Source organism: Pseudophryne corroboree, chromosome 9 (assembly GCF_028390025.1).
Source record: "Pseudophryne corroboree isolate aPseCor3 chromosome 9, aPseCor3.hap2, whole genome shotgun sequence".
Lineage (NCBI taxonomy): Eukaryota > Metazoa > Chordata > Amphibia > Anura > Myobatrachidae > Pseudophryne > Pseudophryne corroboree.
Window position 1 is genome coordinate 418,366,516 of NC_086452.1, and position 25,684 is coordinate 418,392,199.

At 49.4% G+C, this 25,684-nt stretch overlaps 1 long non-coding RNA gene across 1 annotated transcript in view; it reads left to right on the forward strand.

Moving 5' to 3' along the window:
* The first annotated feature begins 1,652 nt into the window (after nt 1–1,652).
* LOC134957097 (uncharacterized) overlaps nt 1,653–25,684 on the forward strand; it is a 53,331-nt gene continuing 29,299 nt past the window's right edge. The window contains exons 1-2 of the long non-coding RNA XR_010186457.1: nt 1,653–1,712; nt 14,253–14,393. This is a non-coding gene — a long non-coding RNA (uncharacterized LOC134957097). The remainder of the gene's footprint in view (nt 1,713–14,252; nt 14,394–25,684) is intronic.

Sequence of the window (25,684 nt, forward strand, 5' to 3'; positions counted from 1 at the left end):
CACTCGTAAGTATGGGTCCAATGACTTGAGATTCAGAATCAGTCTTACCGAACCGTCCGATTTCGGAAATACAAACAAGCTGGAATAGTATCCTTTGTTTTGTAGATGAGGTGGAACTGGAACAATGACAGTTTTTCAATGACTTCTTGTAAGGTTACTTTTGTTCTCGTGAAACTGGTAAGCCTGATTTGAAGAATCTGTGCGGCAGGAGATCCTGGAACTCCAGCCTGTAGCCCTGGGATATAAGGTCTATGACTCAGGGATCCCGGCAATATCTTGTCCAGGTGTGACTGAAGAATTTTAGCAGGGCTCCCACCTGCCTGTCTCCCAGGCATTGCGGCCCACCGTCATGCGGAAGGCTTAAAAGAGACAGATTCGGAGCTCTGTTCATGAGAGCCAGCAGCCGCTGGTTTGCGTGTTTTACCTCTAGCACCTCTGGCGGTGATAGAAGGACCTCTGGCCTTGCGCCAAAACTTTGCAGTCCGAAAGGACTGTAAATTGGGTCCTGAGTAGGCCTTCCTAGCTGGCGGAGCTGCAGAAGGTAGATAGGTGGATTTACCCGCAGTAGCTTGTGAAATCCACTTATCGAGTGGGCCGTTCCCCCCCCCCCCCCCAAGTCCCACGAAGCAGGCAGGCTGGTGCCATCCAGTCAGTGCCGGCGCTACCCGCTCAGCAAAGCCTGCGCCGGACTCATGAGGCGCTCTGCTACTACCCCTTGCTGCTGGCTGCCGCAGTCTGCGCCTGTCGCACTATATGACAGGCAGCAGAGGCGCCGGCAGCATAAACAGAAGCTCTTCAATCTGATGATCTCGTATCAGGGACCTCCCCCCTCCCTCTACTCCCGGCTCCTCCCCGCACCTCCTGTCTAGCTAGATAACAGACAGGCAGCAGTGTCGCTCCCACCCCCTTCCCCCCCCCTGTCAGTATAGACACAGGACAGCAGTCTCAGCAGTGCCCGCCTCCTCCCTTATCCCCTTTCTCTCCCTTTCTCTCCCCTCCCATCAGGGTAATTTTTGGAGCCCGGGCACTTTTATTTTTTAATTTGCAGCCACATGCTGTACCGTGCTCAGCCTTATAGCAGCGGAATCGTTCACATGGTCGACCATGTTATGGTCGACAGTCATTAGGTCGACCACTATTGGTCGACATTGACATGGTCGACATGGACACATGGTCGACACATGAAAGGGCGACACATGAAAAGGTTGACATGAGTTTTTTAACTTTTTTTTCTTTTGGGGAACTTTTCCATACTTTACGATCCACGTGGAGTACGATTGGAACGGTAATCTGTGCCGAGCGAAGCGAAGGCACCATGCCCGAAGCATGGCGAGCAAACGCGGTGCACTAATTGGGGTTCCCAGTCACTTTACGCAAAAAACTACACCAAAAAAAGTAAAAAAACATCATGTCGACCTTTTCATGTGTCGACCTTTCACGTGTCGACCATTTTCATGTGTCGACCATACGCCCATGTCGACCATGTCAATGTCGACCAATAGTGGTCGACCTAATGACTGTCGACCATAACATGGTCGACCATTCATACCGGAACCATAGCAGCAGACCTAGGCAGCCACCTCCCGACGCTGAGCCTGCTTCCTGACATTAGGCAGGAACAGGAAGTCATGTGGTACTGGAGGAGCCTTCAGATGTGAGAGGAGCAGCCCAGCCCGTCTAGCAGCCAGCCATACAGAGAAGCAGAAACTCAGGTATATTCTGCAGCTGACACTCGGTGTGTGTGTGTGTGTGTGTGTGTGTGTGTGTGTGTGTGTGTGTGTATATGTGTGGGTCTATTAGTGTGTGCTGGGGAGGGGGGGTCTATTAGTGTGTGCTGGGGAGGGGGGGTATATTAGTGTGTGCTGGGGAGGGGGGGTATATTGGTGTGTGCTGGGGAGGGGGGTATATTAGTGTGTGCTAGGGAGGGGGGTATATTGGTGTGTGCTGGGGAGGGGGGTATATTAGTGTGTGCTAGGGAGGGGGGTATATTGGTGTGTGCTGGGGAGGGGGGTATATTAGTGTGTGCTGGGGAGGGGGGTATATTGGTGTGTGCTGGGGAGGGGGGTATATTAGTGTGTGCTAGGGAGGGGGGTATATTGGTGTGTGCTAGGGAGGGGGGTATATTGGTGTGTGCTGGGGAGGGGGGTATATTAGTGTGTGCTAGGGAGGGGGGTATATTGGTGTGTGCTGGGGAGGGGGGTATATTAGTGTGTGCTGGGGAGAGGGGGTATATTAGTGTGTGCTGGGGAGAGGGGGTATATTAGTGTGTGCTGGGGAGGGGGGTATATTAGTGTGTGCTGGGGAGGGGGGGGTATATTAGTGTGTGCTCGGGAGGGGGGTATATTAGTGTGTGCTGGGGAGGGGGGTGGGGGTATATTAGTGTGTGCTGGGGAGGGAGAGGGGGGTATATTAGTGTGTTCTGGGGAGGGGGGGTATATTAGTGTGTGATTAGTGTGTGCTGGGGAGGGGGGTGGGTATATTAGTGTGTGCTCGGGAGGGGGGTATATTAGTGTGTGCTGGGGAGGCGGGTGGGGGTATATTAGTGTGTGCTGGGGAGGGAGAGGGGGGTATATTAGTGTGTTCTGGGGAGGGCGGTATATTAGTGTGTGTTGGGGAAGGGGGTATATTAGTGTTTGCTGGGGAGGGGGAGGGGGTATATTAGTGTGTGCTGGTGAGGGGGGGTATATTAGTGTGTGCTGGGGAGGGGGGTATATTAGTGTGTGCTGGGGAGGGGGGTGGGTATATTAGTGTGTGCTCGGGAGGGGGGTATATTAGTGTGTTCTGGGGAGGGGGGGTATATTAGTGTGTGCTGGGGAGGGGGGTGGGTATATTAGTGTGTGCTCGGGAGGGGGGTATATTAGTGTGTGCTGGGGAGACGGGTGGGGTTAAATTAGTGTGTGCTGGGGAGGGAGAGGGGGTATATTAGTGTGTTCTGGGGAGGGGGGTATATTAGTGTGTGTTGGGGAGGGGTGTATAAGTGTGTGCTGGGGAGGGGGTATATTAGTGTGTGCTGGTGAGGGGGGGGGTATATTAGTGTGTGCTGGGGAGGGGGGTATTTTAGTGTGTGCTGGGGAGAGGGGGTATATTGGTGTGTGCTGTGGAGGGGGGTATATTAGTGTGTGCTGGGGAGGGGGTATATTAGTGTGTGCTGGGGAGGGGGGGTATATTAGTGTGTGCTGGGGAGGGGGGTATTTTAGTGTGTGCTGGGGAGGGGGGGTATATTGGTGTGTGCTGGGGAGGGGGGTATATTATTGTGTTCTGGGGAGGGGGTGTATTAGTGTGTGCTGGGGAGGGGGGTGGTATATTAGTGTTTGCTGGGGAGGGGGGGAGTGGTATATTAACAATGTATGTGTGTGAGAAAAAGGAATCGGCGCTCTCCACGAGTGACCATCCAGTACATTTAAATTTTTCGCATTTTATTTTGTTTCAAGAAGCAGAAAATATATACTAAAACCTAATACTGGTATGCAAACACGCACAATACAAAGACACAAAACAGACAAAAAATGTTTTTATTATTATGGTTCAAGCTAATTGGTATTTATCAGGTACTTGATATTTTATTACTTTCCCTTTTTTCTTTGCTTGAAAACATCAGTATGTATATCAGTCCTTTGAGTATAAAAAGTGCTCAGGTACTTACCACAGTCAGTTTCCTTAATTCTTACTATAAAACAGGCTAATCATGAAAACCTGCAGAAAGAGCTTTATCACGTTTCGGGGTACCAATGGCGATCATAGTTCAGTGACAGTTCATAACAGCTGGGGCGGGGGAGTGGCATATTAATGTGGTGTTTCATTTTTAAATTTTTTTAGATTAATGCAATTTCCCACTGCCTGTCACGCACTGCCTCTCCCCAGCCTTCACCTCTCTCCTGTCACCCACTAACTCTCACCCTCTCCCCGCCACCTCTCTCTCCTGTCACACTCTCCCTGTCGCTCACTGACTCTCTCCCTCTCACCCTCTCCATGTCACCCACTAACTCACCCTCTCCGTCACCTCTCTCCTGTCACACTCTCCCTGTCGCTCACTGACTCCCTCTCACCCTCTCCATGTCACCCACTAACTCACCCTCTCCCCGTCACCTCTCTCTCCTGTCACACTCTCCCTGTCGCTCACTGACTCTCTCCCTCTCACCCTCTCCATGTCACCCACTAACTCACCCTCTCCGTCACCTCTCTCTCCTGTCACACTCTCCCTGTCGCTCACTGACTCTCACCCTCTCCATGTCACCCACTAACTCACCCTCTCCCCGCCACCTCTCTCTCCTGTCACACTCTTCCTGTCGCTCACTGACTCCCTCTTACCCTCTCCATGTCACCCACTAACTCACCCTCTCCCCGTCACCTCTCTCTCCTGTCACACTCTCCCTGTCGCTCACTGACTCCCTCTCACCCTCTCCATGTCACCCACTAACTCACCCTCTCCCCGTCACCTCTCTCTCCTGTCACACTCTCCCTGTCGCTCACTGACTCTCACCCTCTCCATGTCACCCACTAACTCACCCTCTCCCCGCCACCTCTCTCTCCTGTCACACTCTCCCTGTCGCTCACTGACTCCCTCTCACCCTCTCCATGTCACCCACTAACTCACCCTCTCCCCGTCACCTCTCTCTCCTGTCACACTCTCCCTGTTGCTCACTGACTCTCTCCCTCTCACCCTCTCCATGTCACCCACTAACTCACCCTCTCCGTCACGTCTCTCTCCTGTCACACTCTCCCTGTCGCTCACTGACTCCCTCTCACCCTCTCCATGTCACCCACTAACTCACCCTCTCCCCGTCACCTCTCTCTCCTGTCACACTCTCCCTGTCGCTCACTGACTCTCACCCTCTCCATGTCACCCACTAACTCACCCTCTACCCACCACCTCTCTTTCCTGTCACACTCTCCCTGTCGCTCACTGACTCCCTCTCACCCTCTCCATGTCACCCACTAACTCACCCTCTCCCCGTCACCTCTCTCTCCTGTCACACTCTCCCTGTCGCTCACTGACTCTCTCCCTCTCACCCTCTCCATGTCACCCACTAACTCACCCTCTCCGTCACCTCTCTCTCCTGTCACACTCTCCCTGTCGCTCACTGACTCTCACCCTCTCCATGTCACCCACTAACTCACCCTCTCCCCACCACCTCTCTTTCCTGTCACACTCTCCCTGTCGCTCACTGACTCCCTCTCACCCTCTCCATGTCACCCACTAACTCACCCTCTCCCCGCCACCTCTCTCTCCTGTCACACTCTCCCAGTCGCTCACTGACTCTCACCCTCTCCATGTCACCCACTAACTCACCCTCTCCCCGCCACCTCTCTCTCCTGTCACACTCTCCCTGTCGCTCACTGACTGCCTCTTACCGTCTCCATGTCACCCACTAACTCACCCTCTCCCCGTCACCTCTCTCTCCTGTCACACTCTCCCTGTCGCTCACTGACTCTCACCCTCTCCATGTCACCCACTAACTCACCCTCTCCCCGCCACCTCTCTCTCCTGTCACACTCTCCCTGTCGCTCACTGACTCTCTCTCACCCTCTCCATGTCACCCACTAACTCACCCTCTCCCCGTCACCTCTCTCTCCTGTCACACTCTCCCTGTCGCTCACTGACTCCCTCTCACCCTCTCCATGTCACCCACTAACTCACCCTCTCCCCGTCACCTCTCTCTCCTGTCACACTCTCCCTGTCGCTCACTGACTCTCACCCTCTCCATGTCACCCACTAACTCACCCTCTCCCCGCCACCTCTCTCTCCTGTCACACTCTCCCTGTCGCTCACTGACTCCCTCTCACCCTCTCCATGTCACCCACTAACTCACCCTCTCCCCGTCACCTCTCTCTCCTGTCACACTCTCCCTGTTGCTCACTGACTCTCTCCCTCTCACCCTCTCCATGTCACCCACTAACTCACCCTCTCCGTCACGTCTCTCTCCTGTCACACTCTCCCTGTCGCTCACTGACTCCCTCTCACCCTCTCCATGTCACCCACTAACTCACCCTCTCCCCGTCACCTCTCTCTCCTGTCACACTCTCCCTGTCGCTGACTGACTCTCACCCTCTCCATGTCACCCACTAACTCACCCTCTCCCCACCACCTCTCTTTCCTGTTACACTCTCCCTGTCGCTCACTGACTCCCTCTCACCCTCTCCATGTCACCCACTAACTCACCCTCTCCCCGTCACCTCTCTCTCCTGTCACACTCTCCCTGTCGCTCACTGACTCTCTCCCTCTCACCCTCTCCATGTCACCCACTAACTCACCCTCTCCGTCACCTCTCTCTCCTGTCACACTCTCCCTGTCGCTCACTGACTCTCACCCTCTCCATGTCACCCACTAACTCACCCTCTCCCCACCACCTCTCTTTCCTGTCACACTCTCCCTGTCGCTCACTGACTCCCTCTCACCCTCTCCATGTCACCCACTAACTCACCCTCTCCCCGCCACCTCTCTCTCCTGTCACACTCTCCCTGTCGCTCACTGACTCTCACCCTCTCCATGTCACCCACTAACTCACCCTCTCCCCACCACCTCTCTTTCCTGTCACACTCTCCCTGTCGCTCACTGACTCCCTCTCACCCTCTCCATGTCACCCACTAACTCACCCTCTCCGCGCCACCTCTCTCTCCTGTCACACTCTCCCTGTCGCTCACTGACTCTCACCCTCTCCATGTCACCCACTAACTCACCCTCTCCCCGCCACCTCTCTCTCCTGTCACACTCTCCCTGTCGCTCACTGACTCCCTCTTACCGTCTCCATGTCACCCACTAACTCACCCTCTCCCCGCCACCTCTCTCTCCTGTCACACTCTCCCTGTCGCTCACTGACTCTCACCCTCTCCATGTCACCCACTAACTCACCCTCTCCCCGCCACCTCTCTCTCCTGTCACACTCTCCCTGTCGCTCACTGACTCCCTCTTACCGTCTCCATGTCACCCACTAACTCACCCTCTCCCCGTCACCTCTCTCTCCTGTCACACTCTCCCTGTCGCTCACTGACTCTCACCCTCTCCATGTCACCCACTAACTCACCCTCTCCCCGTCACCTCTCTCTCCTGTCACACTCTCCCTGTCGCTCACTGACTCTCTCCCTCTCACCCTCTCCATGTCACCCACTAACTCACCCTCTCCGTCATCTCTCTCTCCTGTCACACTCTCCCTGTCGCTCACTGACTCTCACCCTCTCCATGTCACCCACTAACTCACCCTCTCCCCGCCACCTCTCTCTCCTGTCACACTCTCCCTGTCGCTCACTAACTCTCACCCTCTCCATGTCACCCACTAACTCACCCTCTCCCCGCCACCTCTCTCTCCTGTCACACTCTCCCTGTCGCTCACTGACTCCCTCTTACCGTCTCCATGTCACCCACTAACTCACCCTCTCCCCGTCACCTCTCTCTCCTGTCACACTCTCCCTGTCGCTCACTGACTCTCACCCTCTCCATGTCACCCACTAACTCACCCTCTCCCCGCCACCTCTCTCTCCTGTCACACTCTCCCTGTCGCTCACTGAATCTCTCTCACCCTCTCCATGTCACCCACTAACTCACCCTCTCCCCGTCACCTCTCTCTCCTGTCACACTCTCCCTGTCGCTCACTGACTCTCACCCTCTCCATGTCACCCACTAACTCACCCTCTCCCCGCCACCTCTCTCTCCTGTCACACTCTCCCTGTCGCTCACTGACTCCCTCTCACCCTCTCCATGTCACCCACTAACTCACCCTCTCCCCGCCACCTCTCTCTCCTGTCACACTCTCCCTGTCGCTCACTGACTCCCTCTCACCCTCTCCATGTCACCCACTAACTCACCCTCTCCCCGTCACCTCTCTCTCCTGTCACACTCTCCCTGTCGCTCACTGACTCTCACCCTCTCCATGTCACCCACTAACTCTCCCCCTCTCCCCATACACTCTTTCGCCTGTCACCCACTGACTCTCCGACGTCACCCACCGACTCTAACCCTCTCCACATCACTCTCTGGCATTCTGTCTCTGTCATCCACTGACTCTTTTCACATTTCAAACTATGAAACCTTGCAAAGAGACATGTCAAGAAGACATACTGATTAGAGATGAGCGCCTGAAATTTTTCGGGTTTTGTGTTTTGGTTTTGGGTTCGGTTCCGCGGCCGTGTTTTGGGTTCGAACGCGTTTTGGCAAAACCTCACCGAATTTTTTTTGTCGGATTCGGGTGTGTTTTGGATTCGGGTGTTTTTTTCAAAAAACACTAAAAAACAGCTTAAATCATAGAATTTGGGGGTCATTTTGATCCCAAAGTATTATTAACCTCAAAAACCATAATTTACACTCATTTTCAGTCTATTCTGAATACCTCACACCTCACAATATTATTTTTAGTCCTAAAATTTGCACCGAGGTCGCTGTGTGAGTAAGATAAGCGACCCTAGTGGCCGACACAAACACCGGGCCCATCTAGGAGTGGCACTGCAGTGTCACGCAGGATGTCCCTTCCAAAAAACCCTCCCCAAACAGCACATGACGCAAAGAAAAAAAGAGGCGCAATGAGGTAGCTGTGTGAGTAAGATTAGCGACCCTAGTGGCCGACACAAACACCGGGCCCATCTAGGAGTGGCACTGCAGTGTCACGCAGGATGTCCCTTCCAAAAAACCCTCCCCAAACAGCACATGACGCAAAGAAAAAAAGAGGCGCAATGAGGTAGCTGACTGTGTGAGTAAGATTAGCGACCCTAGTGGCCGACACAAACACCGGGCCCATCTAGGAGTGGCACTGCAGTGTCACGCAGGATGTCCCTTCCAAAAAACCCTCCCCAATCAGCACATGATGCAAAGAAAAAGAAAAGAAAAAAGAGGTGCAAGATGGAATTGTCCTTGGGCCCTCCCACCCACCCTTATGTTGTATAAACAAAACAGGACATGCACACTTTAACCAACCCATCATTTCAGTGACAGGGTCTGCCACACGACTGTGACTGATATGACGGGTTGGTTTGGACCCCCCCCAAAAAAGAAGCAATTAATCTCTCCTTGCACAAACTGGCTCTACAGAGGCAAGATGTCCACCTCATCTTCACCCTCCGATATATCACCGTGTACATCCCCCTCCTCACAGATTATCAATTCGTCCCCACTGGAATCCACCATCTCAGCTCCCTGTGTACTTTGTGGAGGCAATTGCTGCTGGTCAATGTCTCCGCGGAGGAATTGATTATAATTCATTTTAATGAACATCATCTTCTCCACATTTTCTGGATGTAACCTCGTACGCCGATTGCTGACAAGGTGAGCGGCGGCACTAAACACTCTTTCGGAGTACACACTTGTGGGAGGGCAACTTAGGTAGAATAAAGCCAGTTTGTGCAAGGGCCTCCAAATTGCCTCTTTTTCCTGCCAGTATAAGTACGGACTGTGTGACGTGCCTACTTGGATGCGGTCACTCATATAATCCTCCACCATTCTATCAATGTTGAGAGAATCATATGCAGTGACAGTAGACGACATGTCCGTAATCGTTGTCAGGTCCTTCAGTCCGGACCAGATGTCAGCATCAGCAGTCGCTCCAGACTGCCCTGCATCACTGCCAGCGGGTGGGCTCGGAATTCTGAGCCTTTTCCTCGCACCCCCAGTTGCGGGAGAATGTGAAGGAGGAGATGTTGACAGGTCGCGTTCCGCTTGACTTGACAATTTTGTCACCAGCAGGTCTTTCAACCCCAGCAGACCTGTGTCTGCCGGAAAGAGAGATCCAAGGTAGGCTTTAAATCTAGGATCGAGCACGGTGGCCAAAATGTAGTGCTCTGATTTCAACAGATTGACCACCCGTGAATCCTTGTTAAGCGAATTAAGGGCTGCATCCACAAGTCCCACATGCCTAGCGGAATCGCTCCCTTTTAGCTCCTTCTTCAATGCCTCCAGCTTCTTCTGCAAAAGCCTGATGAGGGGAATGACCTGACTCAGGCTGGCAGTGTCTGAACTGACTTCACGTGTGGCAAGTTCAAAGGGCATCAGAACCTTGCACAACGTTGAAATCATTCTCCACTGCACTTGAGACAGGTGCATTCCACCTACTATATCGTGCTCAATTGTATAGGCTTGAATGGCCTTTTGCTGCTCCTCCAACCTCTGAAGCATATAGAGGGTTGAATTCCACCTCGTTACCACTTCTTGCTTCAGATGATGGCAGGGCAGGTTCAGTAGTTTTTGGTGGTGCTCCAGTCTTCTGTACGTGGTGCCTGTACGCCGAAAGTGTCCCGCAATTTTTCTGGCCACCGACAGCATCTCTTGCACGCCCCTGTCGTTTTTAAAAAAATTCTGCACCACCAAATTCAAGGTATGTGCAAAACATGGGACGTGCTGGAATTTGCCCATATTTAATGCACACACAATATTGCTGGCGTTGTCCGATGCCACAAATCCACAGGAGAGTCCAATTGGGGTAAGCCATTCCGCGATGATCTTCCTCAGTTGCCGTAAGAGGTTTTCAGCTGTGTGCGTATTCTGGAAAGCGGTGATACAAAGCGTAGCCTGCCTAGGAAAGAGTTGGCGTTTGCGAGATGCTGCTACTGGTGCCGCCGCTGCTGTTCTTGCGGCGGGAGTCCATACATCTACCCAGTGGGCTGTCACAGTCATATAGTCCTGACCCTGCCCTGCTCCACTTGTCCACATGTCCGTGGTTAAGTGGACATTGGGTACAACTGCATTTTTTAGGACACTGGTGAGTCTTTTTCTGACGTCCGTGTACATTCTCGGTATCACCTGCCTAGAGAAGTGGAACCTAGATGGTATTTGGTAACGGGGGCACACTGCCTCAATAAATTGTCTAGTTCCCTGTGAACTAACGGCGGATACCGGACGCACGTCTAACACCAACATAGTTGTCAAGGCCTCAGTTATCCGCTTTGCAGTAGGATGACTGCTGTGATATTTCATCTTCCTCGCAAAGGACTGTTGAACAGTCAATTGCTTACTGGAAGTAGTACAAGTGGGCTTACGACTTCCCCTCTGGGATGACCATCGACTCCCAGCGGCAACAACAGCAGCGCCAGCAGCAGTAGGCGTTACACGCAAGGATGCATCGGAGGAATCCCAGGCAGGAGAGGACTCGTCAGAATTGCCAGTGACATGGCCTGCAGGACTATTGGCATTCCTGGGGAAGGAGGAAATTGACACTGAGGGAGTTGGTGGGGTGGTTTGCGTGAGCTTGGTTACAAGAGGAAGGGATTTACTGGTCAGTGGACTGCTTCCGCTGTCACCCAAAGTTTTTGAACTTGTCACTGACTTATTATGAATGCGCTGCAGGTGACGTATAAGGGAGGATGTTCCGAGGTGGTTAACGTCCTTACCCCTACTTATTACAGCTTGACAAAGGGAACACACGGCTTGACACCTGTTGTCCGCATTTCTGGTGAAATACCTCCACACCGAAGAGCTGATTTTTTTGGTATTTTCACCTGGCATGTCAACGGCCATATTCCTCCCACGGACAACAGGTGTCTCCCCGGGTGCCTGACTTAAACAAACCACCTCACCATCAGAATCCTCCTGGTCAATTTCCTCCCCAGCGCCAGCAACACCCATATCCTCCTCATCCTGGTGTACTTCAACACTGACATCTTCAATCTGACTATCAGGAACTGGACTGCGGGTGCTCCTTCCAGCACTTGCAGGGGGCGTGCAAATGGTGGAAGGCGCATGCTCTTCACGTCCAGTGTTGGGAAGGTCAGGCATCGCAACCGACACAATTGGACTCTCCTTGTGGATTTGGGATTTCGAAGAATGCACAGTTCTTTGCTGTGCTGCTTTTGCCAGCTTGAGTCTTTTCATTTTTCTAGCGAGAGGCTGAGTGCTTCCATCCTCATGTGAAGCTGAACCACTAGCCATGAACATAGGCCAGGGCCTCAGCCGTTCCTTGCCACTCCGTGTGGTAAATGGCATATTGGCAAGTTTACGCTTCTCCTCCGACAATTTTATTTTAGGTTTTGGAGTCCTTTTTTTACTGATATTTGGTGTTTTGGATTTGACATGCTCTGTACTATGACATTGGGCATCGGCCTTGGCAGACGACGTTGCTGGCATTTCATCGTCTCGGCCATGACTAGTGGCAGCAGCTTCAGCACGAGTTGGAAGTGGATCTTGATCTTTCCCTAATTTTGGAACCTCAACATTTTTGTTCTCCATATTTTAATAGGCACAACTAAAAGGCACCTCAGGTAAACAATGGAGATGGATGGATTGGATACTAGTATACAATTATGGACGGGCTGCCGAGTGCCGACACAGAGGTAGCCACAGCCGTGAACTACCGCACTGTACTGTGTCTGCTGCTAATATATAGACTGGTTGATAAAGAGATAGTATACTCGTAACTAGTATGTATGTATAAAGAAAGAAAAAAAAACCACGGTTAGGTGGTATATACAATTATGGACGGGCTGCCGAGTGCCGACACAGAGGTAGCCACAGCCGTGAACTACCGCACTGTACTGTGTCTGCTGCTAATATAGACTGGTTGATAAAGAGATAGTATACTCGTAACTAGTATGTATGTATAAAGAAAGAAAGAAAAACCACGGTTAGGTGGTATATACAATTATGGACGGGCTGCCGAGTGCCGACACAGAGGTAGCCACAGCCGTGAACTACCGCACTGTACTGTGTCTGCTGCTAATATATAGACTGGTTGATAAAGAGATAGTATACTCGTAACTAGTATGTATGTATAAAGAAAGAAAAAAAAACCACGGTTAGGTGGTATATACAATTATGGACGGGCTGCCGAGTGCCGACACAGAGGTAGCCACAGCCGTGAACTACCGCACTGTACTGTGTCTGCTGCTAATATATAGACTGGTTGATAAAGAGATAGTATACTCGTAACTAGTATGTATGTATAAAGAAAGAAAAAAAAACCACGGTTAGGTGGTATATACAATTATGGACGGGCTGCCGAGTGCCGACACAGAGGTAGCCACAGCCGTGAACTACCGCACTGTACTGTGTCTGCTGCTAATATAGACTGGTTGATAAAGAGATAGTATACTACTAATATTATATACTGGTGGTCAGGTCACTGGTCACTAGTCACACTGGCAGTGGCACTCCTGCAGCAAAAGTGTGCACTGTTTAATTTTAATATAATATTATGTACTCCTGGCTCCTGCTATAACCTATAACTGGCACTGCAGTAGTGCTCCCCAGTCTCCCCCACAATTATAAGCTGTGTGAGCTGAGCAGTCAGACAGATATATAATATATATAGATGATGCAGCACACTGGCCTGAGCCTGAGCAGTGCACACAGATATGGTATGTGACTGACTGAGTCACTGTGTGTATCGCTTTTTTCAGGCAGAGAACGGATATATTAAATAAACTGCACTGTGTGTCTGGTGGTCACTCACTATATAATATATTATGTACTCCTGGCTCCTGCTATAACCTATAACTGGCACTGCAGTAGTGCTCCCCAGTCTCCCCCACAATTATAAGCTGTGTGAGCTGAGCAGTCAGACAGATATATATAATATTATATATAGATAATAGATGATGCAGCACACTGGCCTGAGCCTGAGCAGTGCACACAGATATGGTATGTGACTGAGTCACTGTGTGCTGTGTATCGCTTTTTTCAGGCAGAGAACGGATTATATTATGTACTCCTGGCTCCTGCTATAACCTATAACTGGCACTGCAGTAGTGCTCCCCAGTCTCCCCCACAATTATAAGCTGTGTGAGCTGAGCAGTCAGACAGATATATATAATATTATATATAGGTAATAGATGATGCAGCACACTGGCCTGAGCCTGAGCAGTGCACACAGATATGGTATGTGACTGAGTCACTGTGTGCTGTGTATCGCTTTTTTCAGGCAGAGAACGGATTATAAATAAAAGTGGTGGTCACTGGTCACTATCAGCAAAACTCTGCACTGTACACTACTGAGTACTCCTAATGCTCCCCAAAATTAGTAAATCAAGTGTCTCTCTAATCTATTCTAATTCTAAACGGAGAGGACGCCAGCCACGTCCTCTCCCTATCAATCTCAATGCACGTGTGAAAATGGCGGCGACGCGCGGCTCCTTATATAGAATCCGAGTCTCGCGATAGAATCCGAGCCTCGCGAGAATCCGACAGCGTCATGATGACGTTCGGGCGCGCTCGGGTTAACCGAGCAAGGCGGGAAGATCCGAGTCGCTCGGACCCGTGAAAAAAAACATGAAGTTCTGGCGGGTTCGGATTCAGAGAAACCGAACCCGCTCATCTCTAATACTGATGTGTCCTTTCTCAGTTTAAAGGCTAACTGTGGCAAACATAACTCGTTTTCCGCAATAAGCATGCCCGTTGGTGTGCATGCATCCGTGACACATAGGATCGGATGGTGTGTACGCGCCCACAAACAGGACGCAGCTTGCGATGCGGCTTCTTGCAGGTAAGATGAGTGTGGCCACATCTGTATTTGTAGGAGGGCGCTAAATTTATAGTTTGCAGGAGGGCGCCGAACACCTTAGCACCGGCCCTGCATCCAGTCCTGCCTGAAAATAACAGACTTTAAAAATAAATGAAGAAAACTCTTCAGGAGCTTCCAGAGATATGACCGGCTCCTTCGGGCACATTGTCTAAACTTAGTCTGGTAGGAGGGGCGTAGAGGGAGGAGCCAGCACACGTTATCAAGTTTCTATAGTGTCCATGGCTCCAAGTGGACCGTCTATACCCCATGGTACTAAATGGATTCCCAGTATCCCCTAGGACGTTAGAGACACATTCTTAATATATGTGTTGATTGTTATATAATGCACTTTCTATGGTGAATAGTTCACAAGAACAGGTACAGTACTGAGACAACAACAATGGTTTTTGTAGCTTGTAGCAGCTTCAGTTCTTGTGTCGCTCATTATTTTTATTTTTATAATTTTTTTTAAAATTGGCCCCAAAACAGATTTTCTACCACCATAAGAAGTGGAAAAAGAACATCTGTCTTTGCGGGTCATATTGATAAATAGGTTCCTTAATCAATGGTGAGATGTTATAAGACAAAATAGATTTTCAAACAAGTAAAGATATATGGAACTGTCAGATATGAAACCTTCCGTTTCGGCCGGTAGGCCCCAGGTGTCGAAAGTTCTATACACCAGTTCTTAGAGTGTTAAATGGAATTTGCTGTCAGATAGTGTGGTGTAGAAAGAAATTAGGACTCCTGCCAATCTTAGAGCTTTTTCCATGCATTGCTCACTGCAGGTACATTGGGGTAATTGCAGGGGATAATTCTTCAGGTTACCTATACCTCCTTGGCTCATATAGTTAAGCTGTTCTTATACCTGCAGTGCATGCAGTACCTGCAGGAGAGCAGTATATATTTTGGTTATGGTTAATTATCATATGTCTCTAATTTCCAGGAAAGTTTGCCCCTGGAAGCGTCCCTATTTTCCAGCATAATAATAACATGCTTCTTTTCCTGCTGCTTACATTCAATTGTAATAATCCATTCCTATTTTCTAGGCTTTATCATTTAATAATTATTGAAAAAGAGTATTTCAGATGCAAAACAGTCTAGGAGTCATGAATCAGGCAGTATCGCTTGTTCTAGATGCCGTCTTGGGAACTAAGGGTCCATGGAAACTATTTTAAAATGCTGGCAACTAAGATATATGTATGACTGTTATAAACATATTACTATTATTTGACTCTAGTATGAACTCCTAACCAGCTGCAGGCAACAGTCTTTATTGGAACTATTAGTATTGATTGCTCAGTCCTGTAAGTATATCTTCTGAATCATAGCTCTGATGTCTGTGACATGGTCCCTCAGGATCTTTCTGACATGTCTCCTTTACCTAAATACTACTAGTATTTCTGATGTGTCATTCACTGGGTCAGAAGTAGCTGTTAGCCCACCTGCTCACTCTGCACCCGAATAACCTATGTTCTACTCTCCCCAGTCCCGCTCACCTTGCTGCATTTTACCCTGCTCTGCTCTTCCCAGTCCCGCTCACTCTACAGCACTGCACCCCACTCTGCGCGCACCCTGCAGCACTGCACTGCTCTATGCTCACTCCAGTCCCACTCACACTGCAGCACTGCACCTTGCTCTAATTCCTCCAGTCCCTCTTACCTTGCAGCACTGCACCGCTCTCTGCTCACACTTTAGCACTGACCACACTCTGCTCCACCTCCAGTCCCGCTAATCCTGCAGCACTGCACTGCAGTCTGCTCACTCCAGTCCTACTCACACTATAGCATTGCACCTTGCTCTAATACTCCAAGCCCCGCTCACCTTGCAGCACTGCATTACACTCTGCTCACTACCGTCCCACTCACACTGCAGCACTGCACCCCATTCTGCTCCACGCAAGTCCCCCTCACCCTGCAGCACTGCACCTTGCTCTAATACCTCCAGTCCTGCTCACCCTGCAGCACTGCACCACACTCTGCTCACTCCAGTCCCACTCATATTGCAGCACTGCATTCAACTCTGCTCCCTCCAGTCCCACTCACTCTGCAGCACTGCACCTTGCTCAAATTTCTCCAGTGCCGTTTACCCTGTAACCCTGCACCCCAGTCTGCTCACTCCAGTCCTGCTCACTCTGCAGCACTGCACCCCACTCTGCTCCCCCCAAGTCCTGCTCACCCTGCAGTACTGCACCTCGCTCTAATACCTCCAGTCTTGCTCACAATGCTGCACTACACCCACTCTGCTCACTCCAGTCCCGCTCACCCTGCAGCACTGCACCTCACTCTGCTCACTCCAGTCCCGCTCACCCTGCACCTCACTCTGCTCACTCCAGTCCCGCTCCCCTGCAGCACTGCACCTCAATCTGCTTTCTGCAGTCCCGATCATTCTGCAGCACTGCACCTCACTCTGCTCTCTGCAGTCCCGCTCATTTTGCAGCACTGCAACCCACCCTGCTCCCCCCGTTCCACTTACCCTGCAGGACTGCACCTTGCTCTAATTGCTCCAGTCCTGCTCACCCTGTAACACTGCATCCAAATAACCTAAGCTGTATACCAACTCCAGCACGATGCCCCCTAGAATTGTGGAGCCCTGGGCAGCTGCACAGTGTGCCTAAACGTTAAGATGGTCCTGGCCACCAAGGTCAGTGTCAGTGAGGATAAGTGGTTGTGCAGGATGTTTGGACAATAAAAATGTATTTATTGCAACAATTGTGTGCAAATTGGTAAATTGCCCCAATCGATTGCTGATGTATGGGCCTCTTAACTCCTATGACAGCCCTGTGGGCAGATAACAGGTGACTGAGGCAGGTGTAGGGAATGCAATGAAATGTCTTCATATAAACCAACATGGTCTGTCACAATTACAGTATATATAACAATAATAATAAGTTGAGAAAGGACTATTTAAGGGTTTGGTATGAAATACCGGTGGTCAGGATGCCGGCAGTCACATGACCAAAAGCGGCATCCCGACACTGAAGAGCCCGGCATTGGAGTGGGTAAGTATTTTTACCCTCACCCCTCCCCTAGCCTAACCCTAACCCCGCGGCTAGGGCTAACCCTCCAGGGGTGGCGGTTAGTGCTAACCCCTCCTCGTGTCTAACATCAACTTCCCTAGTGCCTAACCCTAGCCCCTCCCCTCAAGGCTCTAACCCTAACCCGTACCTCGATACTTACCTTTGGGATGTCGGCTGTCGGTGCTCCCGCGCTGGTCTCATGACCGCCGAAATCCCGACCGCCAGAATGCCGAACGCATCCCCTTTTTAACAGAAGGGTAGCGCTGCAGATATCATAGACATTTGTGGAGGGCAATCTATTTGCATTCGCTCTAGCAGTCCTTACAGCATTCTTTGAAGATTTGAAAAATATCTACATATATATTTTTGGAATTAGCAACAAGAAAGATGGCCTTAGCCAATGTAGCCTCTAGGTCACAATTTATTCACCCGAGAGGAATCTTCGGTTTCCTTCCTGACAGCCTATACTTACCCAAGCAGAGTAGGAAAGCTGGGTACAAACCCAACAGTAACATGACATCGTAAGTTATCACTTTACTTTTCAGTCTTTGCTGGTATTGGCCATCGATCCGGCAAGAATATTTTACAAAAATGTCCAAATGCAGTTAAATTGCAAAAGTGTTATAAATAGTTCTTCCCATGGCTGAAAGACAAATGTAAAAGTTAGTTGTTGCTTAACAGTGTATATTTACATTTCCCTGAGTACACGCAGAGGAGCCTGGGAGCAATAAATATGTGTCGTTGTCCCCCCCCCCCCCCCCCCCCTCCTTCTATATTGGACTGTATTATATTTAGCCCGTGTTGGTTAGCTGACTCACTTTGGATATTGCCTGTCTACAAATGTTTCAGTTGTTACTAGTTCTAGTGGGAGTAGGGTGACGTAACATTTATTTTGACCTTTTACTGGTTTCCAGTAAAGTGTAGGAGGTGTTTGCAGCTGTTGGGCAGTGATGATTGTGGTCTACAGACTGTTTTGTGATATGAATCTTCCTTGACATTATACTGAATAATATTACGCCTCTATAAGTCTCTATAACAGTTTGTAAGTGTTAGTGCACACCATTCATAGAGATTAATCAATACTTAAGGGGCATATTCATCATCGGGGGCCAGGTAAATTAGGAATCAACTCGCCGCAAGTTGCGGCTGTGGATACTTAATTAACGGAGCAATTTCTTAGTTCCGGTGCTGGGACAGCTGCTCCGAAAAGCATTTGTCCCTGCGAAACCCTGACACTGCTACAGAAGTCGCGGTGTTACTTATCACTGTGTTCTGAGCATGTTTGAACTGAGGTCACGGAAGTGCACAGCAGAGGGGTCACTGTGCAGAGGCGGGGGAAGAATCTGCGCCATCTGAAGATGGCATTGATTCTCACAAGTAAATGTTCTCAGTTTGCTAGATACCACGCTGCACTGTCGGTCCCCTTATTATAATGAATGGGTCTTTTACTAAAAACATACTACGTGTAACAAGCCCATAAGGCACTGGCGTATTTATAATGGGTGCAGTGTGTGTGGTGCACACGGGCCCCCAGGGCTCCAGGGGGGCCCACACCGCACACCCTGCACCCATTAATAGAAATACTTACCCTCCGGAGTCCCGCGGCGCAGCAGCAGCCCTGCCGAAATCACTGGGGAAATGGTGCGGCGGGTGCGGCGCCATTTTCCCGGTGTTTCGCGCATGAGCATTAGGTAAATCACTATGAAAAATGGCCGCCTTGCCTTTTTACCGGAGATCTGCGCATGCATGGTAGACTTTGGAACAGCGTTAGGGTCCCTAAGGGACCCTAGTGCCCGGAGTCTACACAGTGCTGCCGGCTAGAGAGGAGGAGGCCCAGCCGGAGCCTGCACACAGGCCCCTCCTCTCTAGAAACGCCCCTGCCATAAGGCATGATGAATAGGCCCCTAAGTGTCAAACTTATACACTGTGTGAGTGATAGTAGTAGATGGCATGATTGCTATACATTATTAAATATAAGGAAATTGTAATAATAATAATTATAATAACAACAACATCTTAACGCAATATTAAAAGTGTCATATTGAGCCAGAGCCCAGCTCTCTCTTACCGGGTCTGGCAGCGCAGGTCCCAGGCCCACAGTACAGGCAGTTCTGGCTCCCTATCCGGTTGCTGGCACTGGCATCACTTTTCCTCCTTCTCCGCTGCTGCATTCCTGCTCCCGGTGGTTGTCGCAAGCGGGCGGGGCTCCCGCAGAGTCATGTGCCGCTGTGTTCAAGATTTTAAAAAGTGTCACATCACACCAGGGACGTGCGGTGAGCTAAAAAGCTAAGGAGGCACTAGCTAGCACCACAGCCAGATTTACACATAAAATATGAGCCAAAGAGTACATCTAGGCATTATACACAGGTGCAGCAGTATATAGTGTACATCTGGGCATTATATACAGGTGCAGCAGTATAAACTCCTGGAAATTTGGTGAGTTTTGATCAGAGATGTGCGGAAAAGATAAGCAGGTGAGGCACTGCCTCCCCTGCCATAGACTTTTTACTCCAGAGTTTTGGCTATAAAAATGATTAGAATAATGCAAAGAAGATATTTCAAACATATTCTTTGTATTTTTCATATACTTTATACAGTCAAAATTCTGGTACACACGTAAGTATGACAGGAAAGGCTCTGCCTCACCTGCCTCACCCCACCGCCCGTCACTGCATCACCCTGGCTACAAATTCTCCCTCCCTATAACAGTAAGTCTCCAAGTACTGTGCCAGAGTATTCTGCTCTAGACCTGTACTCCCGCCTCTATTCTCTGTGACCTCCCAGTGTGAAACTTGTGTAATTCCCTGGTACCGCTTCTAGTGATCTACTGGTTCTGACTTTGGCTGCTCTTAACCTAAGTCTGCTTGACCCCTGGTAGTGCATTGCCCGCCTTGTTCTGATCCATTCCTGAAATTCTGGGCATACGCCAACTCAAGTGAACGGCCAGCATCCACACTTTCACCACTTGTGTTTGGAGAGGTGGATAAGATTCATTCACATTTATATTCATGACAGAGGACATAGGCGTGTGCAGGCTCTGGGTAGGAAGCACATCATAGACACCCAGACTGCTCAGTGTCCGCTGCTCTACCCCTCTGCTCTTGTACACGCACTAAAAAGGGGCTTGTGGTAAATCAGAGGTGCGTGGCCTCGCGCAAGCCCTAGTCTAAGCACGCCAGCTGAGCACAGCGTCAGAAAGGCAGAGCAGCTCGGCCGGGCCTTCTCATGGCCCCACAGACCCATTTGGCCATTCCCTACCCTATGTATACTGCTAGGATGGTGTCTGCCCATCCCAGTACTTAGCTGTGATCAGTAGAGGTTGGGTGTTTCTGAGGAGTGAGCGGGTACACACAGGGGGGCAGATGTATTAACCTGGAGAAGGCATAAGGAAGTTATTAACCAGTGATATGTGCAAGGTGATAAGGGCACCAGCCAATCAGCTCCAATATGTAAATTAACAGTTAGGATCTGATTGGCTGCTGCCTTTATCACCTTGCACATATCACTGGTTTATCACTTCCTTATGCCTTCTCCAGGTTAATACATTTGCCCCAGGGTGTGAAATATGTGAATAACATATGTGTAGCTCAAAATACAGACATCTGCAGAAAAATAAATGTATGGGCACGGTTTTTTATACAACTTAACTTTTAAATATAAATTGTAGTTTAAAATACCAGGAGTATTATCACAGTATAACAGCAGAGGTTCTGGGTTGCAAGTATGTTAAGTTAGTCTTTCTGCAGCCTGAAATAACAGAGAACAATAACTACTTTACAACTAGCAAATGCAAATACAGTAAATTCTGTCGAGATATGGGGACTGTTTCTTAATATATACTGTTTCTTAATATATACTGTATGTGTACATGTTATCAGTTGCCTCTGTAAGGCAGGATTCTTCGCACTAGAGTAAAGGAGCAAAGGTTTGATTTTGTAGGACATAGTTTGACTGCTCAGTTGGACTTGAGTCTATGTATAAAAAAGATTCTCTGCAGTCTGCACCCAGTTGGAGCAAATCCAACCTATTAGGTGAATTGTACAGATACTTCTCTCGCATGTACTGTATCTAAACCAGCTGAGGGAACAGGGAGACAAGTCAGGCAAAATACATATTGTTCCCCACTGCATACGGTATAGTTGGGATAAGACTCTAGAGTCACATCTAGGGAACCAGATTATATTTGAAATAATAAAAAATAAAAACGGATTCAAATAGACATAAAGAAATGTTAACGAAAAAAAAGTAATACAAAGCTACAAACGATGGGGGTAATTAAATTTGGCACGATATGCCACCAGATATCGCAGTGATACCCGGCTATGCTCATATCAGCCAATTATATTTGTGCTGACATAGTGGGCAGGGGAAAATGCCGACGGACAAGATGTGCCGTTCGTGTTGATGTTGGGGATGTCACTCAGACATCTCCACGTGTCACTCTGTCCTCATATGAAACCAGTAGCGGATCTTGCCACGGGCAAGCAGTACTTTTGCCCGGGGCGCCGCCTTCCGGAGGGCGCAGGGCGCCCTCCGGAGGGCGCCGCACCAGGGCAAGATCCGCTACTGGTGTGTGCCCCCTGCTGCCCGCTGCCCCCGGCCGCTACTGCTGGGAAGGGAAACTAGACGCGTACGCGTCTAGTTTCCCTTCCTGGAGAGGTCCTTTACTGTGCGGTGCGCGATGACGTCATCGCGCACCGCACAGCAAAGGTCCTCTCCACGAAGGGAACTAGACGCTACGCGTCTAGTTTCCCTTCGTGGAGAGGACCTTTGCTGTGCGGTGCGCGATGACGTCATCGCGCACCGCACATCAATTCAGCTGTACAGGGGGCGTAAATGACCACGCCCCCTGTACAAAGCCACGCCCCCTAAAGCCGCCCGGGGCGCCACAAGCCCCGGAGCCGGCCCTGTATGAAACATAGAAACATAGAATCTAACGGCAGATAAGAACCACTTGGCCCATCTAGTCTGCCCCTTTTTTAATTGTATTATTACCTCAAACCTTATTTGATCCTTATTTCTTTGTAAGGATATCCTTATGTCTGTCTCATGCACATAGGTGGATTGGCCATAGGGTCTACAGGGAAGATCCCCGGTGGGCCGACGCACCCGTGGGACCTGTTTTGTTTGAGGACATGTGGTCCTATTTACAGACATAATGAATAAGATGCCAAACAATTTCCATATATGAAAATTACTTTGCCACTTATGTGATTGCAGATGATCTAGTGTATGCTCTGTCTGCCTGCTTGGCTGACATATAAGATTGAGTGAATAGTGATTGGGATACGGTTGGTGTAATAAGCAAGAAAATATATCTTTCTAAAGAATGATATAGTTTCCTAAATTCTAAAGGTGTATCATATAATGTGCTCATAACATTTAATTTTATTTCCTTTTAACTTCCCCTTGATGCTGGACATGCCCACTATCTGGAAAGTCTTGGGGGCAGGTGCTGCTGCCATGGCCCATGGCTAGACCTTACACCTCTGGTGCTGCCCATGTGGGGCCACTAGTAAAATTTTTTCCAGGGCCGCTTTTTGTTCCCAATCCGCCCCTGCTCATGCATGTTTAAATTGCTCTCTTCATATGCCATTATGTCATCCCCACATGCAACTCAGACTTCTCCACGTGCCCTGATATCACCACATGCCACTGAGACCTCTTCATATGCCATTAAGTCATCCCCACATGCCGCTCAGACTGCTCCACGTACCACGCAGATCTTTTCACAAGCAAGCCTCACTAACTTACTTATACTGCTTTCAGACCGCATTAGCGGGTCGCACCCGAGACTTGTACACGGATCCTTCCCGGTGCCACCCACTTGAGACCCCTTTCAGACTATGGCACCAACCCGTCTTATTGCCGGGTTGGTGACATCAGCGGTGACACATGCAGAGGCGGCGCTTGAAGATCACATGATCTCCAAACGCTGCTTCTTCCTATAGAGTGAATCGGTACTGGGTCGCATCGACTCAGTGTAACCATTCCCACCGCACAGCAATCCAGGTTGAACACGTGTTCAACCCTGGTCGCTACCTGAGTTGAAATACTGGGTCGCAACGACCGGGATTATTTCAACTACCATGCTCATGTGCAATCACTCGAGTTAACTCTGAAAGTGGCATTGCTTACATTTAGGCTGGAGGCGGCAGCCGTGGAGGTAGTAGAGAGAACGGTGATCCCGGATGTAGATTAGAGAAACAACATGGTTGAGCAGCTCTTTGCACAAAACAAACCAAATCAAAGCTACTTTAATATAAGATATTGGAGAGCAGCCCTAGTAACAGAGAGAAACCTTACTGTTTAGGCTGGGATGAAATGTGGACTCAGTAGCGGATCTTGCCACGGGCAAGCAGGACTTTTGCCCGGGGCGCCGCCTTCCGGAGGGCGCAGGGCGCCATCCAGAGGGCGCCGCACCATGGCAAGATCCGCTGCAGCTGTGCCCCCTGCTGCCCGCTGCCCCCCGCTGCCGCTGTGAAGAGAAACTAGACGCGTACGCGCCTAGTTTCCCTTCGTGGAGAGGTCCTTTACTGTGTGGTGCGCGATGACGTCATCGCGCACCGCACATCAGGTCAGTCTGTACAGGGGGCGTAAATGGCCACGCCCCCTGTACGTAGCCTCGCCCCCTATTGTTGCCCGGTGCGCACAGCGCCCAAGAACCGGCCCTGTGTGGACTGCAGTGGTTCTGCTGGCAGAAGTTCTTTCTAAGGGCTTTATGAGGGTTAACTTGCAAGAAGCTAAATCGACATAATACTTTTAAAAGACAACTGAGTATCAGAAGTACGTGTGGGTGAGAACTTGGGTCACAGTGATCATCAGCCGGAGTTTCAGAGGAGGTGTTAGAATTTAGGAGGGATGAATTTGTAGAAATGGAAAAATAATAAGTGATTATTTGGCAGAGTGAAGACGTTTCCATGCAGCGCAGGAGCAGTGGGAAAAATTAAAGAGTATCATTTTAAAAAACATGAGACTTTTGAGTCAGGCAGGTTCAAAAGCAAATCACAAGGAAAGAAAGCCAACCAGGTTCTCAGTAGAGGCAGTAAGCATTTCTAACACAAAAAACCTTGGTAGTAGTATATACTGTATAAGCAAAGCTAGAAGAATGGAAGGAAGGCTAAGCACAAAATTGATTTGTGCAGAAGTTCAGGTGAAGTGAAAAGGTACAGTAAGTAAAGTGTGTAGAAAACTATGCTTTTTTATTCAGGAATCAACATGCAAGAAAGATTGTGAGATAAACCCTACTGTGGCCATTACATATGAAAATGTCATAACATGACATGGAAGATTAACAAGAAAACTCTACAAGGGAGTGCCATGTCACATGACTGAAGAACTGCACAGTGACAATTTAAGACACAGCGCCACCTGCTGTCTCTCCAGTACATCTCCTCAAGCAATTCTCAGCCCACAGCTGTTGTTATACTACAACAGAGCTGACAAAACCTATTTAAATATGTAAGTGAAAGGAGGAAAAAATAAATTAGGCATAGTAATGTGACCTGTCACTTTTTATTAGATTTCTTATGGGGTTTTCCTTCTCATTACTTGATATGAAGTGAATAAAGTTGATTCTCTTCTTTCTATCAACCTATCGGAGAGGCAGGTGGTCTTTCCGACCTTAACCAGCTATTGACTCAATAACTGAAAACATATATTTGGTATTTTTAGTTTACAGGACAATTACACATCTCTACAGGGTTTAGTTTCACAGACAACTCTCTTTTCAACAGACAGTTTTCTTTATGGTAAGTAATCGGAGTTCATAGCTCCAGAATCACACTTAACTAATAACATAAACTCAACTGAGCAAGATTAAGCAAACCTACAATAAAAGTTTATTTTTAAAACATAAATTAGCTCTGTGGGTTAGTTCGGATGTTTAAACAATGTAAGTCCGTATATTGGCCCTCATTCCGAGTTGATCGCTCGCTGCCGTTTTTCGCAGCGCAGCGATCAAGTGAAAAAGCGGCAATTCTGCGCATGCGCATGGTACGCAGCGCGCATGCGCAAAGTACTTTCACACAAAACTTTGTAGTTTTACACAAGCTCGAGCGACGTTTTTCAGATGCTCGAGTGTTCGTAGTATGATTGACAGGAAGTGGGTGTTTCTGGGCGGCAACTCGGCATTTTCAGGGAGTGTGCTAAAGAATGCAGGCGTGCCAGGCAAAAACGCAGGAGTGGCTGGAGAAATGGGGGAGTGGCTGGCCGAACGCATGGCGTGTTTGTGTCGTCAAACCAGGAACTAAAC